A 17932-nucleotide genomic window follows, 5' to 3' on the forward strand; every position below is an offset into this window, starting at 1 on the left:
GCCCACAAATAAAAAATCTAAATACATGGTAAGATTCAGCATATCAAAGAACCCCATATATTCAATTTTTGTTGAAATCAAACAAAGTTTAATTTTGGACCCCAATTTGGACCATCTTGAAAACTGGGCCAAAAATCTAAAATCTAAATACATGTTTAGATTCAGCATATCAAAGAACCCCATATATTCAATTTTTGTTGAAATCAAACAAAGTTTAATTTTGGACCCCAACTTGGACCAACTTGAAAACTGGTCCCATAATCAAAAATCTAAACACATGTTTAGATTCAGCATATCAAAGAACCCCAAAAATTCAATTTTTGTTAAAATCAAACTAAGTTTAATTTTGGACCCTTTGGACCTTAATGTAGAGCAATTTAAAAAACAGGACCCAAAATTAAAAATCTAAATACACGGTTAGATTTGGCATATCAAAGAACCCCAATAATTCAATTTTTGATGAAATCAAACAAAGTTTAATTTTGGACCCTTTTGACCTCAATATGAACCAATTTGATAGCGGGCCCACAAATAAAAAATCTAAATACATGGTAAGATTCAGCATATCAAAGAACCCCATATATTCAATTTTTGTTGAAATCAAACAAAGTTTAATTTTGGACCCCAATTTGGACCAACTTGAAAACTGGGCCAAAAATCTAAAATCTAAATACATGTTTAGATTCAGCATATCAAAGAACCCCATATATTCAATTTTTGTTGAAATCAAACAAAGTTTAATTTTGGACCCCAACTTGGACCAACTTGAAAACTGGGCCCATAATCAAAAATCTAAACACATGTTTAGATTCAGCATATCAAAGAACCCTAAGAATTCAATTTTTGTTAAAATCAAACTAAGTTTAATTTTGGACCCTTTAGACCTTAATGTAGACAAATTTAAAAAACGGGACCCAAAATTAAAAATCTAAATACACGGTTAGATTCGGCATATCAAAGAACCCCAATAATTCAATTTTTGATGAAATCAAACAAAGTTTAATTTTGGACCCTTTGGACCTCAATGTGGACCAATTTAAAAACGGGGCCCAAAATCCAAAAACTTAATACACGGTTAGATTCAGCATATTAAAGAACCCCAAGAATTCAAGAATAAAACCCCATTGAAATTGATCAAGAAATAAGCAATTTATACGAAGTATCTTCTTTTGCACAATACTGTGCAATTGAATATTTCTTGCTATTGCGCAATACTGTACAATTGACAATTTCTTGCTATTGCGCAGTATTGTGCTATTGGATATTTCTTGCTATTGCGCAATACTGTTAAATTGAAGATTTCTTGCTATTGCGCAATACTGTGCAATTGAAGATTTCTTGCTATTGTGCAATACTGTGCAATTGAAAATTTCTTGCTATTTCACAATACTTATTATATAATAATTTACACATCCTGTTTGGTGTGTATCTCCTACCATATCATTATTATTTGCTTTTAAATATAAATCAGAAATAACCAACTTAAAATGGAAAATTTTAAAAGAAAAAAAAAAGGAAAAAAAGAAAAAAAAAAAAAAAAAAAAAAATCCCCTCCCCCAAATTTTTTGAACCCCCTTATGATTCATCACCCCCAAACTCAATCCCAGCCTTCCCTTTGTGGTATGGTACCTTGCAGTACAATTTCAGAGAGATCCATACACTTGAACACAAGTTATTGTCTGTAAACTAGAAAAATGCTTATTTTTGGCCCCTTTTTGGCCCCCAATTCCTAAACGTTTCGGGCAATTACCCCCAAACTCAATTCCAGCTTTCCCTTTGTGATATGGAACCTTGTAGTACAATTTCAGAAATATCCAAACACTTACACACAAGTTATTGTCATGAAACTAGAAAAATGCTTGTTTTTTGCCCCTTTTTTGGCCCCTAATTCCTAAAATTTTGAGGCAATTACCCCCAAAATCAATTACAGCCTTCCCTTTGTGATATGGAACCTTGTGGTACAATGTCAGAGAGATCCATACACTTACACACAAGTTATTGTCTGAAAGTTACAAAAATGCTTATTTTTGGCCCCTTTTTGGCCCCTAATTCCTTAACCTTTGGTACCATAACCCCCAAAATCAATCCCAACCTTCCTTTTGTGGTATTGAACCTTATGGTGAAATTTCATGGAGATCCATTCACTTAAACTAAAGTTAGAGTGCGAAAACCAATGTGTCTTCGGACGACGCCGGACGACGCCGGACGACGACGACGACGACGACGACGACAACGACGACGACGACGACGACGACGCCAACGTCATACCAATATACGACCAAAAAATTTTTAATTTTTGCGGTCGTATAAAAAACATGACATACAATGTAGAATAGATAATCATAGTTATTTATTAACCTGTATCTATGTATGTTACATGATTTTCGTCTTCATTTGTCATCAATATTATACCATTTATAGTAACAACACTAATATATGTATATTATATAATTGATGTTTTCTTTTTGCAGAATTCCTAATGTGGGGCATACTATGCACAATCACTATTTTTATTCTTTTGGGAATCTTGCTATACCATTTTAAAAAGATGCGTATACATGATTATGTCCCAATTGTTTATCTTTTTCACCATCATTTTCCTTCGCATCAACATCACCAGCAAATTTCATTCCACTATCAGTTTAGACCTTGATACTACCACCTTCAAGTCTATCATCATCACCAAATATGCCATCAGAAATAATTAAAGCACCGGAACCCGAATACTCACTACCAATAGCAAGTAGAACAAGGACCAAGAAATAGTATTCTTAACAATTTAAATGTGACTTAAGGATTGTGTACCCTTCTGTTGTTCCAATGCAAAACATATAGAACAAATATTTGACAATTCTGTATTTAATAGATAGGGAATAACTTAAGGCAGTGCTACTTATGATTTCCGTAAAACAAGTTTTTGAATAAAGATAAAAGAGAAAAAAAAGTACAAATATAGACATATTCAAGTACACCTTCTAATGTGCGCTCGACTTTAGTGACCCTGTGTGAGGTTATTTAGATTGAAAAAGTTGTTTAGGACTTTTTGTAAACAAAAAATGCTAGCACATCATGGACAAAAAAGTAAGTAATCTATACAATTTTATAATGAAAATCCCTGTAATAAAGTCTGTGTTTTTTTTTTATTATAACATAATTGGCTAGATTGGCCACATAATCCACATTTTCTATCAAATGCAATGAATAAAATGAATATTATTGATGTGAATGACGTTTCCCTTTGTTATAAGTTTATCCAATATTTTGTTCTGCTTTGATTTTATTGCACTTAATAAATACATCAACCTTAAAATGAAGTGTTACAATTTATTTTGATTTGAAGTGTCTTTGAACTTTTAAAATTTGTGTGCCAACATTTCAAATTATGATTTTATTTTACATTTTATTTGTAGATAAAAGGAAATCCTTACCATATACATAATTTATATTTTTTGGAAATGAAAAAAAACCTTGCCATTTACAGTATTTATGTATGGTTTAACTCTTTCGTACATTTATAATTGATGTGCCTTTAATTATTGCCAATTCATTATTTAACATTATATTGTTATAATTTTTTATATATCCATTGTATACGGGCATATTTTATTGTTGCATGTGATTTTATTTTTTTTACGTTTTTTAATCTACATAGTAGTTAAGTAGTATGGGTATTTGACTACATTAAATATATGTGGTAAACTTATTCATTTAGAACTAGTAATTTAGTACAATCTTTTATTGAATTTTTGACAGATTTTCAGAATCCTTGGGTTCTTACCATGTCTAAAAATAATTACCCACTACCTACCATTTTTTATTTTATAATTCTGTTATATGCAGAAATTTGACTTAAAATGAAGTGTTAATTTTAATTTGATTCGAAGTGTCTTAGAACTTAAAAAAATAAAATGCTCCGCTTGGCGCAGCTTGATACGACCGCAGAGGTCCAACCCTGAACAGTTGGGGCAAGTATGGACACAACATTCAAGCTTGATACAGCACTGAATTTGGATTGTGATTAAATATTTGACACAGCATAGGTTTCTTACACAGAATGAATGTGGTCTAAGAACTTAAAAAATTTTAATTTACCTATTCAAACCATATCATTATTATTTGCTTTTATATATCAATCAGAAATAACCAATTTAAAATGGAAAATTTTAAAGAAAAAAAATATGAAAAAAAGGAAAAAAAATCCCTCCCCCAAATTTTTTTTACCCTCTTATGATTCATCACCCCCCAAACTCAATCTCAGCCTTCCCTTTGTGGTAGGGTACCTTGCAGTACAATTTCAGAGAGATCCATACACTTGAACACAAGTTATTGTCTGGAAACTAGAAAAATGCTTGTTTTTAGGCCCCTTTTTGGCCCCAAATTCCTAAACGTTTACGGCAATTACCCCCAAACTCAAACCCAGCTTTCCCTTTGTGATATGGAACCTTGTAGTACAATTTCATAAAGATCCATACACTTACACACAAGTTATTGTCCTGAAACTAGAAAAATGCTTGTTTTTTGCCCCTTTTTTGCCCCTAATTCCTAAAATTTTGAGGCAATTACCACCAAAATTAATCCCAGCCTTCCCTTTGTGGTATGGTACCTTGCAGTACAATTTCATAGAGATCCATACATTTGAACACAAGTTATTGTCTGGAAACTAGAAAAATGCTAATATTTGGCCCCATTTTGGCCCCTTATTCCTAAACGATTTGGGCAATTACCCCCAAACTCAATTCAAGCTTTCCCTTTGTGATATGGAACCTTGTAGTACAATTTCATAAAGATCCATACACTTACACACAAGTTATTGTCCTGAAACTAGAAAAATGCTTGTTTTTTGCCCCTTTTTTGCCCCTAATTCCTAAAATTTTGAGGCAATTACCCCCAAAATCAATCCCAGCCTTCCCTTTGTGGTATGGTACCTTGCAGTACAATTTCATAGAGATCCATACACTTGAACACAAGTTATTGTCTGGAAACTAGAAAAATGCTTATATTTGGCCCCTTTTTTGCCCCTTATTCCTAAACGGTTTGGGCAATTACCCCCAAACTCAATTCCAGCTTTCCCTTTGTGATATGGAACCTTGTAGTACAATAATTTCAGAAAGATCCATACACTTACATACAAGTTATTGTCATGAAACTAGAAAAATGCTTGTTTTTTGCCCCTTTTTTGGCCCCTAATTCCTAAAATTTTAAGGCAATTACCCCCAAAATCAATCCCAGCATTCCCTTTGTGATATGGAACCTTGTGGTACAATGTCAGAGAGATTCATACACTAACACATAAGTTATGTCTGGAAGTTACAAAAATTCTTATTGTTGGCCCCTTTTTGGCCTCTATTTCCTTAACTGTTGGTACCATAACCCCCAAAATTAATCCCAACCTTCCTTTTGTGGTATTGAACCTTATGGTAAAATTTCATAGAGATCCATTCATTTAAACTAAAGTTAGAGTGCGAAAACCAATGTGTCTTCGGACGACGACGACGACGAAGAAGACGACGCCAACGTCATACCAATATACGACCGCAAATTTTTTTTGCGGTCGTATAAAAACTTCCCGAACTCCAAGGATTATTCAAAACGAAAAGTCCCTTATCAAACGGAAAATCAAAAAGTTCAAACACATCAAACGAATGGAAGACAACTCTCATATTCCTGACTTGGTACAGGCATTAAAACGTATGTTCCAAAATTTTCAAATATGGTTTTTGTTTTACATTTCATTTTAAGATACAAGAAATCCTTTCCATTTACAAAATTTATATATTTTTTTTAAAATAAAGTGAAATCATGTCATATACAAAATTTATATATGGTGTCTTTGAACTCTTTCGTATTTTAAAATTAAAGTGCCTTTCATTATTACCAGTTTATTTTTCAACATTATATTGTTTTGATTTAGATTTTGAAAACTGAGCATGCATGAAATATTCTTTAAAAGAGTGATGTTTGGTCCAATTTGTGCAATGTAACTGATATACATGTTTGATTTGTGCCATGGTACTGTTTGTATGCACATAGCAATATACCTATTGAGATTTGTGAGATAAAACCAAGATGCATCTGTTTTTGGTTGTTTTTTTTTCATTCCATACGTTTGTATTTTTACACATATTTTGTTTTATGAGTAGCATGTTAAAGTTTTAGTATCATTTTATTGGTTGTGATTTTTGGTGCGATTGTTATTCTATGAACTGTTATAAATGTCTGATCATATTTGTGCCATTAAACTGTTAGGACATAGTTAATATGTCTATTGATATATTTGTGAACATTTCTTATCTTTTAATTAAAGAACTCAACCTCCATTAAAATGAAGTGTCTTTGAACTTTTTTTTAATAAAATGCTTATTATAATTTTTTGGGGGGGGTTTCAAACGTTTAAAACTTCGGATGTTTTATCCAATTTGTGTCATGATACTGTTTATATAACAATAGCAATATGCCTATTGAGATTTTATGAAAGATTTGTTTTTACATTTGTTGTATATTTTTGGAAATAAAAAAAACCTTACCTTACCATTGACATGATTTAGATGTCTTTAACTTCTCTTGGACTTTATTCGTATACACTCTGTGTCAACATTTTACAATTATATATTAATATTAGTCCATTCTTTTACTTTTATATCGTTTTATAATTATCAAAACAACTACCTCAACTATTTCATTCACCATTTTCATTATTACAAAAACTACCTCCAACTTTTTTTATTTAACATTTAATTATTACAAAAACTACCTCAAACTATTTTATTTTAAAATTATTATGATTGTTGGTATTATATTTATTTGTATACAAACATATGGTATATTTTGTTTGTGTTTGTATAAACTTTTCTCTTGGAGAAATTAAAAAAAGTATTATTTACTCTTCAAACAACCATGACAACTGTTTGATTCAATTTTAATTCCATCATACTACCAGAGACATATAATACAATTGTATTATATGTCTCTGATACTACTCATTTTATAATTATAGATATTGTCTCATACTTATCATTATGCAAATTTTATAATAAGTATATCTTCATATTTTACTGATACCAGAGACATATAATACATGTATTATATGTCTCTGCTGATACTATTAAATCATCATCTAAAAAATCTTGTTTAATAATTAAAATTATCAAAACTCTCCGTTTTTTATGATTATTGATATAACCTCAGAGTTGGGATTTTGATCTATATTATGTTTTACTGTTATATTTTTTATTACTATTGATCCTAAAAATAAATAAAAAAATAAAAAAAATATATGTTCATTTAAAGAAAATAAAAAAATATAAAATTTTTTGTTTTCGTTTTCATTTGAGTTTTTGATATTCAACTAAATATGTTTCGAAATTTCAACTGTGATAAATATTGTACTTCATACTTCAGACAGAGACATATAATACATGTATTATATGTCTCTGCTTCAGATAAGAGACTATATGATATCAACAATTCTTTTGTTATATCTAGACTTTATATTGTGTTAATACATAGATCATACAGTTTTAAAAGTAATTCAAATTAATGAACTACAAAATGATTATTAATCTCTATGTCAGAACCAATTTAATGATGTCCAGATATGTATGTATGTATGGTCATGGATATTGATTTTTCAAATAGACATAATAACTTCAGGCTTTAGACACAGCAAGTACTCTATATATGTATTAACACAGTCAGGGTTCCTAAACAGGTTATTATATATCAATACAGATATTAATGGCTATTATATCTATGCTCAAAGTTAGTCTCTTTAAAGGTCCATTTAAGGACTTTGTATTTATTTTATACACTAGCAGACACCCATTCTGTTATTTAATTGGTATAAAATGGACCCTATATGTTTATGACTAGGGCCCCTATGTGACCCTATATGTAGTAGATATTATTTTACAATATCTATATATACACGAAAGACGATGATATGTTTATCGTACAATTTCTGAACTTTTTTTCCCGTCCCTCAAACAGGTTTACGCTTCGTTGTCTCAACAAAAGTAAACTTAATGAGTTCTGCTGTCATATTTTCACGTCGCTGATAACTTTTTCGTGTACATCGTTTGGTTAATGTAGAAGTAAAACTGTTGGAGTTGCAGATGACACAAACTGCGTACCCTCTTTGTGTTTTAGACGGACAGACGTACGTACATGGGGCCGAGCAGTTATTGAACCTACAGTGGCCATCGGCAAGGCAGGTAAATTTTAAAATTTGACCAAAAAAATCACTTACATGAAAAGTTTGATTAATGTTGAAGTAAAAGTGTTCAGTGGAGTTATACAGATTACATAAACTACATACCCTATTTGTGTTTCAGGCAGATGGACGGACGTATGGAGTCGAGCAGTTACTAAAACGGCTCTTGTCGTCGGCGGCGCAGTTATTCAAATTTGTCAAAATAGGAGTTGCACATCTTCAATTAGTGTGCGACCACGGTACATGGTTCGAATACTGTTGGAGTTGTACATGGCACAACATACGGTCCATTTTTATAGCATTCAATGACAAAAATGACATTAAGTTCCACACGAGAAACCTGAGAAAAAAATAAATCTAATCCGTCCAAAATAGTTGCCTTTCTTAAGTCTGCGTGCGATCACTGTGCAGAGTTGAACATTAATGGAACTGCTGGATACAAAGATGACGCAAACTATCTGTAACTTATATAGATATTGTATTATATTATATACGTCAATGTAATACCTTAACAAGAATGGGCTATTATGTATTAATTTAGTATTAATGGAAGATCTATGCAATTGGCCTAGCTTCACAAATCCTACATACCCAAACAAACAAGATTATAATGCATTATTAAATCTTCTCGGGAGGTTCATCGGCCAGTCTTATAATATCAGAAGGCATAATTTGTTAACTCAAGTTCAAGATAACTTCCAGTGGCGCATACATGTGGGATTTCCCAAAAAAAGAGGGGAGAGAGGCTATGTCTATGTAAGGGGCTGATATCAGTAAACTACAAAAAAGTAATCCATAATAGGGGCTTTACCAATCTGGGAAAGGGAGGTGATATATATATTCCATCTCAACAAAATCTAATTATAGGAGCACTTATGTCAGAGGGTTAAACACGTATGTTGCGCGTGCTCGATAGAAGCATAGTACATAAGGTGCATCAAATGTGAATCTGGTTACTATATCTCCCGATACAGTCGCAAAAATTGGGGACCCGACCTTGTATCTTACAGTGTCATCACGAAGAGATCAGACGAGATTCACGCGTAATATCAATAGTTTGTGTCATCGTTATCATTACCAACAGATAAGATAAAATATTTTTTATTACTAACAAATCATGGTGCCCAAAATTTGAGCAATAAAATGAATTATTACACAATTATAAAGCAGAGTAAATGATTAGAATGATTAGAGTGATTAAAATACATTTAAACAAAAACATGTATTTATACACATTTAAACAAAAACTTGTATATACACATTTAAACAAACTGAAATATAAACATTGCCATTGTCAAAGCATAAAAGCCTTAAAAAAACCACTGTGACCTGGAGAGGAGAAAATACGTTTTCCAAGAAATGTTAGTATAATAAAGTGGGAAATCTGTTTGTGTCATATGGTGACCTAGCTATTGTAGTTTTAATTGAAGATGTTGATATAGATACATTGGTAAATTTGATGTTTACAATCGATAGATATATAATAGAGTTGTCATGATAAATATTGTGTATTACAGAGGATACACCCATGCATATACACAGTTGTTATGAAAATGACGCACTCGACATTCATCCATTATAGAAACTAGTATTTTCAGATAAATTATGAAAAATACACGAGTGGCAATCACATGAATCAAGATGCCGATATTAAAACTTGCTGTGACGTTAAACTCATATATTTCCAAAAGTACCAATTGTTCATGCAATTGTATGCACATCAAAATTATCAGGATCAAATATCTGTTATCTGACAACTTGAACAATAATAAATAACATTTTTGCAATAAGTACATTACTAATTATATCTATCGTAAGTTGGCAGGAAATTCATATTAACAAACTACACAAACATCTAAAAAGCAATCAATATAATTAGCATCATGTCTTACCTTTTTCTCTCTGTGTATTGGATAACTCCAGAGAGCTTCTAAACAACTTCTTGGTTTCGTTTACTTTGACACAACACGTGACACTGACTTCAGAAAAAAATGTTGGGTTTCAATGTTTCTCTGTCTCTCTCGCTATATTTATATATTATGATAATAGTAGAAGCGCATGAGTAAACTTGCTTTGGTCAATTTTTTATTTTAGAAAACTTATACAAACAATTACAGATATTTTCGTGAAAGGTGAAGATTTCAAATTGACTAAAACTACATTGCACTTGAAAACATATAGGAAAACTTGGTTCATAAGCGGAAATTGATGAGCGGATTTGCCAGTGTTGTGTAATCTTATACAATAATATTTCTATAGCTACATGTCAACATTTTAAGTACTCCTATTTCATTATCATATTTATCGTGGTGATCAATACTCCTTATAACATGCAGAAAAACGTACATGCACTCAGTTTGTGCTAAAATTTTCAACTTTTTATTCAGTGTAAAAGATAATAATTTATGTATAAAAATCAGAAGATGTGGTATGATTGCCAATGAGAAAACTCTCCACAAGAGACAAAATGCCACAGAAATTAACAAATATAGGTCACCGTACGGCCTTCAACAAATTCAATGAGTAAAACCCATACCGCATAGTCAGCTAAAAGGCTCCGAAATGACAAATGTAAAACAAGTCAAACGAGAAAACTAACGGCCTGATTTATGTACAAAATAATGAACGAAAAACAAATATGATATACAGCAACAAACGACAACCACTGACCCCTGACTTGTCGGCATTTAAAATGTTCAAAGGGTGATCTAGTCTTGCATATAACCATATGAATATTTTTTTGTCCGACTTACGTAAGAAACAGAAATGACTTCGCTAATTGATTATATAGCGTGAATGCATCGTCCCCATATTAACTTACAAGGATTTACATACGGTTATAGATCCTTGTATTAAACTATATACCAAACGAGTTTTTCCTTTCGATCTGAAATTCAAGATGGTTATCTCCTGGTCCTATACACTGCAGCTCAATAAGTTGGTTTGCAAATGGTACACAACGTTAAAAGTTGCTTAATGATTTATAAGACATACCACGATTTTTTTATTAGCTATGATAACTAACTATTATTTAGTATAAAATTAATCTTCCCAGATGATACATAGCTACGCAGACTAGTTTTGCACACCATTTAATATCAAATAATGTTCACAAAAGAACATAGCTTAACATTTCCTTTTTTTTATATAGTTTTAACACTGATATTATATAGCTTCTCTTTGCCGGCAGGAGGAATGTTATATGCATATTTGATGGTATGGCGATCCTTCATTTTGTTTTGTGATTTGGTGCTCATTTTAGAATTCGAGATAGTCGCCACGTTGGAACATATTTAAACAGAGGATTCATGTAAACATCAATTAACATGTTTGCCTGTAAATCAATTGAACTGCAGATCTTCACAATAAGGTGAGTTTTAAAATATATATATATAAAGAAAAGATCTACAACAGCTATTTTTACTACACCTTGTACGAAAACAAGAGTGCACACGCTGAAATGTCTCGCCTTCTTTATTAACCATTGATTTTATGTTGATAGTCCTAAATATAAAGCTTTACTACAAGTAGCACATAAACTTAACATGATCCAAGAAAATGAGGTCAAGGTCAGATAAACCAAACGAGAAATACATGTTTACCTTACAATCATTCAATAAACCAAACATAGTTGACCTATTGCTTATAGTTTCTAACAGTCTTAACCAAGAAAACTTAACATTGACCAATGAACCATGAAAATGAGGTCAAGGTCAGATGAACCATGCCAGACAGACATGTACACCTTACAATCAATGTATGCATTAAATATAGTTGACCTATTGCTTGTAGTATCTAAGAAACAAACTTAACCATGAAAACTTAACATTGACCAATGAACCATGAAAATGAGGTCAAGTTTAGATGATACCTACCAGACAGACATATACACCTTACAATCCTTCCATACAACAAATATAGTTGATCTATTGCTTATTGTTGAAGAAAAACAGACCAAAGCACTAAAACTTAACACTGAGAAATGAACCATGAAAATGAGGTCAAGGTCAAATAAAACCTGCGAGACTGACATGTACATCATAAAGTATTTCCCTACACCAAATATAGTTGACCTATTGCATATAGTATTAGAAAAAAAGACCAAAACTCAAAAACTTAACTTTGACCACTGAACCATGAAAATGAGGTCAAGGTCAGATGACACCTACCAGTTGGACATGTACACCTTACAATCATTCCATATACCAAATATAGTAGACCTACTGCTTATAGTATCTGATATATGGACTTGACTACGAAAACTTAACCTTGTTCACTGATCCATGAAATGAGGTCGAGGTCAAATGAAAATTGTCTGACGGGCATGAGGACCTTGCAAGGTACGCACATACTATTAAAATATAGTTATCCTATTACTCAGAATAAGAAAGAAATTAACATTACAAAAAATGTTGACTTTTTTTCAAGTAGTCACTGAACCATGAAAGTGAGGTGAAGGACAATGGATATATGTCTATATACAAAGTATGAAGCATCCAGGTCTTCTAGCTTCTAAAATATAAAGCTTTTAAGAAGTTACCTGACGCCGCCGCTGCCGGATCACTATCCCTATGTCCAGCTTTCTGCGACAAAAGTCGCAGGCTCGACAAAAATCCTTTAACAAGATATACAAACGTCAGTGCATATACACATAATAGTATTTAGAAAAAGCCCGTCTGGTCCATGTGGTTTTAAAAAGCACAGAGATTCAAATTCTTTTAACCCTCACCCATTTGATTATCATGAAAGTGATATATAATTATTATTGATAGATAGTGTGTCATTTACCAATGAGATCTATACCACTGGACAAGAATAAAAGTATTTGACCACTTAATAAATACATGGATGTTAAGTTACTTTATTATACTGAATATTGTCGTCGAAACTATTTTTATATACCTGTGAAGAGTATGGTTGAAATGAGGGTAAATAAAAATTTGTAAGGGTTCCGCGGAACCCAGTGTCTCGCCTACTTTTACTGTTAATCGCAGGCTCAACAAAAATAAGGAAAAAAATTAATAAAAATATTCCTCTCTATACTATCTTTTGATTGTAAGTAGCTTCTGTCCAAGTTTGGTAAAAATCCAGGATAGTTTAGGAATCTAATAAATGTTTTAAAAACTTTAACTGCAGACTGTATGTAATGTTAACTGGAAGAAAAACTAAGTCCATTTATAAGTAAAATACGGAAAAAATGATTTATTTTTTTACAAAATTTACTTCTGGATACTATCATATGATCATAAATAAGCTTCTTTCCAAGTTTGGTAGAAATCCAGGATAGTTTAAGAAAGTAATTAAAATTTCAAAAACTTTAACCACAGATTGAATGTAATGTTTCCTGGCAGAAAAACTAAGTCCATTTATAAGTAAAATACGGAAAAAATGGATTTTTTTTTTACAAAAATTACTTTTGGATATTATCTTATGATCATAAACAAGCTTCTGTCCAAGTTTGGTAGAAATCCAGGATAGTTTAAGAAAGTTATTGAAATTTCAAAAACTTTAACCACAGAGTGAATATTTGTGGACGCCGACGACGGAATGTAGGATCGCTATGTCTCGCTTTTTCGACAAAAGTCGAAGACTCGACAAAAATGAACCTCTATATACATCACGCATAACATACAACATTAAAAATAAAATTCAAACTTTATCTTATTTACCGCCTACGCAAATAAGATCGATAGATAACCTTTTCTATAACCATCAATTACACACAGTATAAAGCATTTATTTCTTATCTATAAAAACTGCTGCTTAAATGCATTTTATATTTGTAACATCTGTTTCCACGCTTGGAATAAGTGGCTTATTTATGATAGATAATTCAAGACATATCGATGTTATCACAAAAGAATATTTTCATAACATATCCTTGCACCTTTTTCATCTGTCATGTATTTATTAGTAATTATAATCAAAACAGAATGTACAAATAATAATCAGATTTTCCATGTAATAAATTCCAATATAAATTATATTTGTTATGAGTGGAAATGAAATGACTAGTTAGAAAGACATACAAACGTCAGACAGTACATCAATCTCTCCTGAGACCAAGGCATTTTGTTAGATATACAACTTTATTGACTATTCTGGAGTCCTGTATATAATCAGATTGAGTAATTGGTGTTTAACGCCACTTTCAACACTATTGTGCTATTTCGTGGCGGTCAGTTTTTATTGGTGGGGGAAGCCGTAGTGCCCGGAGAGAATCACCGACCTTCGGTAGGAAAAATGACAATCCTAAGTCAATTAAGATTGGAGTCGAGTGCACCTGCACCGTGCGGGATTCGAACTCACAACCTCAGTGTAGTGACTGGCAAGTGATACAGTAGTTCGACTACTTATAATCGTCCATTACTAGAGAGCCCCCAAGGGTGACTGGGGAATAGAAGTATGGTCACCATTGGTCTTCCTCCGACCGGCAGTAAAACCCGTGCTAAAGTGGGGCGTCCGTTTGGCTGTGCGGGATGTACAAATTTGCAGCCACGTCCGGTCAGAATGGGGACGTTAAATCCGATGCCTCGTGTAAAGAGAGTGCCACGCTCTTTGCACGTTAAGAACCCTTGCAACAACTCTTTGAGGGGTCCGTAGGTGACCTGTTGCAAGGCTAAATTTCTGCCCCTATCCAATATACCCTCATTTCCCGTGGTAGTCTAAATTTCTCCGACCTTAATCCCTTAACCTATTACAGAACCTACCTATTGTATTTATTGTGAACTTGTTCTCGTCCTGAATATGCATGAAATATTTGCCACTGGACGTTAAGCAACCAACAATCAATCAATCAATCCATTACTAGAGCTAATGGACTTCTGATATAATGGATGATTATACTATCATTTATACATGAATGAGTCAATGTGACAAACTCTTCAGGCACCAGTTAATAAAACATGTAATAATGTAATTTCATTTCCAGTGCATATCAACTTATCCATAAATATATTTGATGTGTAAATGTATTCATATGGATATTACTGACTCCTGTATATTTTCCCATACCTGCCAACTGTCACTATTTGTGGGGGATTCCCCCATGGACGCTCCCAATTGGAAATTTTAAACGAGCCATTGTGTCCACAATTTAAAACAAAATCAATTTTACCATGGGTATATGATTGTAAAAGTATGAAGAAGTAAATAAACATCATCAAAATAAAAATGAAGGCCCTTTAAAGGTTTTGTGGGACAATGAGAGCCATCTTGCACGCTAAACCCCCATGGGCATTTTGAAATGTTGGTAGGTATGTTTTCCGTCTGTAACATTGTTTTTGCAATGCTTGGAAATTCTGAATAATACATCTACATTTATCTATTAATCCCAGTCCAATATTATCCAGAATGGTTGGAGACACTAGAGAACCTAAACGGGTATATTGAATGAAGGAGTGCGAAACTACATGCATAAAATACATACTGTGCATAAAATGGGATGTGGGTCAATGAGACAGCAACCAATCGACACACAAAACCAAATGGCATCCAGATGTCAACATAGTCATTATCATTTAGTCGCCATACATACTTTTGTTATTTATTTATTTATTAAATATAAAACAAATACTAAATAATACATTTTCAAAGAATGCTCTGGGTGACTGAAATCATGCTTTTAGTACTTATTATTTAGTAATTGTCAAAAATGGTAAAATTACACTGCATAGTCCTTTCTGATTTTTAACAATGTCTCTTTGGGTTGTTTGCTTAGTTTTAAATAGTTCTACTTTCAGAAAGCAAAAGTCTTTCTGCCATGCTCCCATCATCAACTGTAAAATGGGACTAATGCACCAATATCTACCAGTAAGAATTAGAATGATTGTAAGGCAGAGTTCACCATATATTGACCCCTTTACTGTGCTTCAACGTTTTCGGATTAGGTCGGTTTCAAAGATACTATAAGCAGTTGGTCATTTGCATGTGATGTATGGAAAGTTTGTAAGGCGTACATGTGTAACAGTTCATCTATTCTGGCATCGTATGCTTTCCATTTGGTGGAAATACAATAGTGTAAAATTCCCAAACAATTTTTTCCCTAGAGTTTCATTTCTGACGAACAAGTGTAAAGAAGGAATACATTAATGCATTACATGCACTGGAGATTCTACAGCTGGAATTAAAGTACGCTTACACATGTTCATCTGACCTTGACCTCATTTTTATGTATCATTGATAATGTTAAGTTTCTGATATACCTTCAGTAACACCTTGATATTAAAGACTCTCAATATAAAATTCAATCATAATCAGCAAAACAGATAATTCAGCTTGTGCAGTCTAGTTTGTGTTTGCTGTTTGTCTGTGGACCTGTCCCTGTTTTGGATTTGGGTTGTTAGTGCATTGTCTTCTGGATTAGAAGTAATACACACTAGGGAGTAACTAATATCAATTCACAACATCCTGTGTTAGTGTTTGGCTTAAGGAGGATAGTTGCACTTCACAATAACAAATGACACAGTTTTAGTGAACCATCCAGAACTGACAGTTTCAGCATTACAAAAAAATCAATCTCTGGGAGTAACAAGTATTATTATTACCTCTGTACTGACTTTCATAGGATCTATAATTGCCCTATTAACATCTATAAAATGACAAAGCTCAAAATTAGGATGTTGCATGTATTGGGTATTATACAAATTAATTTTTGCTAAGTCCAGTGGTACATTTTTGCTTGTTTATTCATTTATTTTCAAGTCATCATTTGATAATCTATTCTGGCAATTGGCCAATTAGGGACACAGACTACTTTACAATGCAATAATGTGTAAAATAAATGCATAGATACTGATGTAACAGCATGCAAGATATCAAGGGTACACTGAACAGCTTAAAAAAACACTCTAATGAACATCATTTGAAAACCAGATTTCCATGTTTATATCCGTAATAGAACATGTTGAATAGACAAGTTTTCCATTGGTGTAATTTGAGTGAGGGTTATTTTCCTTTGCTGCTATGTTGGAGGTCAATGTGCACAAATTCCTTTATAAACCAACCAAGTTCACTTGTTATACTGACCTCTAGACTTTGGTAAAAGTAGTTATCTGAATAATTTTAATTTGTTTAAGCCTGCATAATTCATCACTACGGTCTAGTAAGGATCTCTTATTAGACTTGCTCGTAGTGAGATAAGTAAATCAACCAGTTTTCCCTCTTAATATGGAGTAAAGGGAAATAGCTCAGATTCAAATTATGTTATTTGTGAACAATCTATTTGGGACATAACCTAATGGGTTATTGTCACAGTTTTTAATAGTAAACAAAAATCGTGACGATCAGTAACATGAGGGAATAAAGTAATATCCTACTGAACAAATAGTTTCACCATTCCAGAGAATCTACCCTCAGGGTGTAACAAATAGTAGTTTGCTATTACAGATCATCATTTGAAGTGATACCTCAAGGAGTTCACCATTAAGGAAATGTACTGCAAAAAAAATAAACTGGGAGAAAATTAAGCAAGAGTGCACACACTGAAATGTCTCGCCTTCTTTACTAATCATTGATATTATGTTGATAGTTCTAAATATAAAGCTTTACTACAACTATCACATAAACTTAACATAATCCAAGACAAGAGTGCACACGCTGAAATGTCTCGCCTTCTTTACTAATCATTGATATTATTTTGTTAGTTCTAAATATAACGCTTTACTACAACTATCACATAAACTTTACATGATCCAAGAAAATGAGGTCAAGGTCATATAAACC

General features: G+C 32.5%; 1 protein-coding gene across 2 annotated transcripts in view; it reads right to left on the reverse strand.

The window, feature by feature from the left end:
• LOC127708738 (tubulin polymerization-promoting protein family member 3-like) overlaps positions 1-10378 on the reverse strand; it is a 45776-nt gene extending 35398 nt beyond the window's left edge. Inside the window, exon 1 of one of the 2 annotated variants that reach the window (XM_052213865.1) lies at positions 10102-10362. The gene's annotated coding sequence lies outside the window, so the exon portion shown is untranslated. Of the gene's footprint in view, positions 1-10101 lie in introns of both variants that reach the window. The other variant, XM_052213866.1, reaches the window with a different exon arrangement.
• Between the last annotated feature and the right edge of the window lie 7554 nt (positions 10379-17932).

Source organism: Mytilus californianus, unplaced genomic scaffold (genome assembly GCF_021869535.1).
Source record: "Mytilus californianus isolate M0D057914Y unplaced genomic scaffold, xbMytCali1.0.p SCAF_7, whole genome shotgun sequence".
Classification (NCBI taxonomy): Eukaryota; Metazoa; Mollusca; class Bivalvia; order Mytilida; family Mytilidae; genus Mytilus; species Mytilus californianus.